Raw genomic sequence first — 830 nt, 5'->3', positions numbered from 1 at the left:
CTGCATCCTTGTGGATAGGGTGTGGGCCCCTTACGCTGATACTTTCTCCAATATTTTTTATTAATTTCAAAACGTGTCTCCGTGGATTTTCAGGTCATTCCGAGAACTTTTATTTCTGCACAAAAATAACACCATGACAGTTAGGTCATATTTAATCTATGTCGACTAATATGGTGGCTCTATTTTTTCTCCTTATTTTTATTTTCCTTATTTTTCTTTTAGTATATAATAGATAGATAGGTAGACTTGATAAAAAACAGGTCCCACGGCTTCATGGCTAGATAAACCTAATATGATTAATGGAACAGTAATTTTCACATGAACATTCATGGGAAATATATATGTAAACATTTTTTGACACACAAAAAGAGAAGGCTTCTACACCGACAGTGAAAAGCACTGGGACTACACAGCTTGAGAATGTAATAAAGTACGCATAAAATACCAGTTTTAGGAAGAGAAAAAAAAACAAAATGAATAGCATAGTCCAATACAAATAACAGACCACTTGATAGAAAAAAAACACATATAATGGCCCACGCCATAAGTCAAAACCACACGGCTCCGCTGAAGACAAATGCAATCCGAACCGAAAAACAAAAACAACTACTACACCTGTCGCGTGCCTGCATACGGGAACTCATATTTTTGAGCATGAATCTTGGAGCGCTCAAATGGTGTGGTAGGAAGGTTAAATATGACCTAGCTATTTCCCAACTAGATGTGTTTTAGCAATAGGATTCTTTTTTCTTGAATAATAAACATAATGTTTTTGTTTTTTACACAGTAATACGTGCAGGGACCGACCTTATTAAATTTTATTTGCGTGT

Source organism: Triticum dicoccoides, chromosome 3B (genome assembly GCF_002162155.2).
Source record: "Triticum dicoccoides isolate Atlit2015 ecotype Zavitan chromosome 3B, WEW_v2.0, whole genome shotgun sequence".
In the NCBI taxonomy this organism is placed as follows: Eukaryota; Viridiplantae; Streptophyta; class Magnoliopsida; order Poales; family Poaceae; genus Triticum; species Triticum dicoccoides.
Note: the sequence above shows the minus strand (reverse complement) of the source record.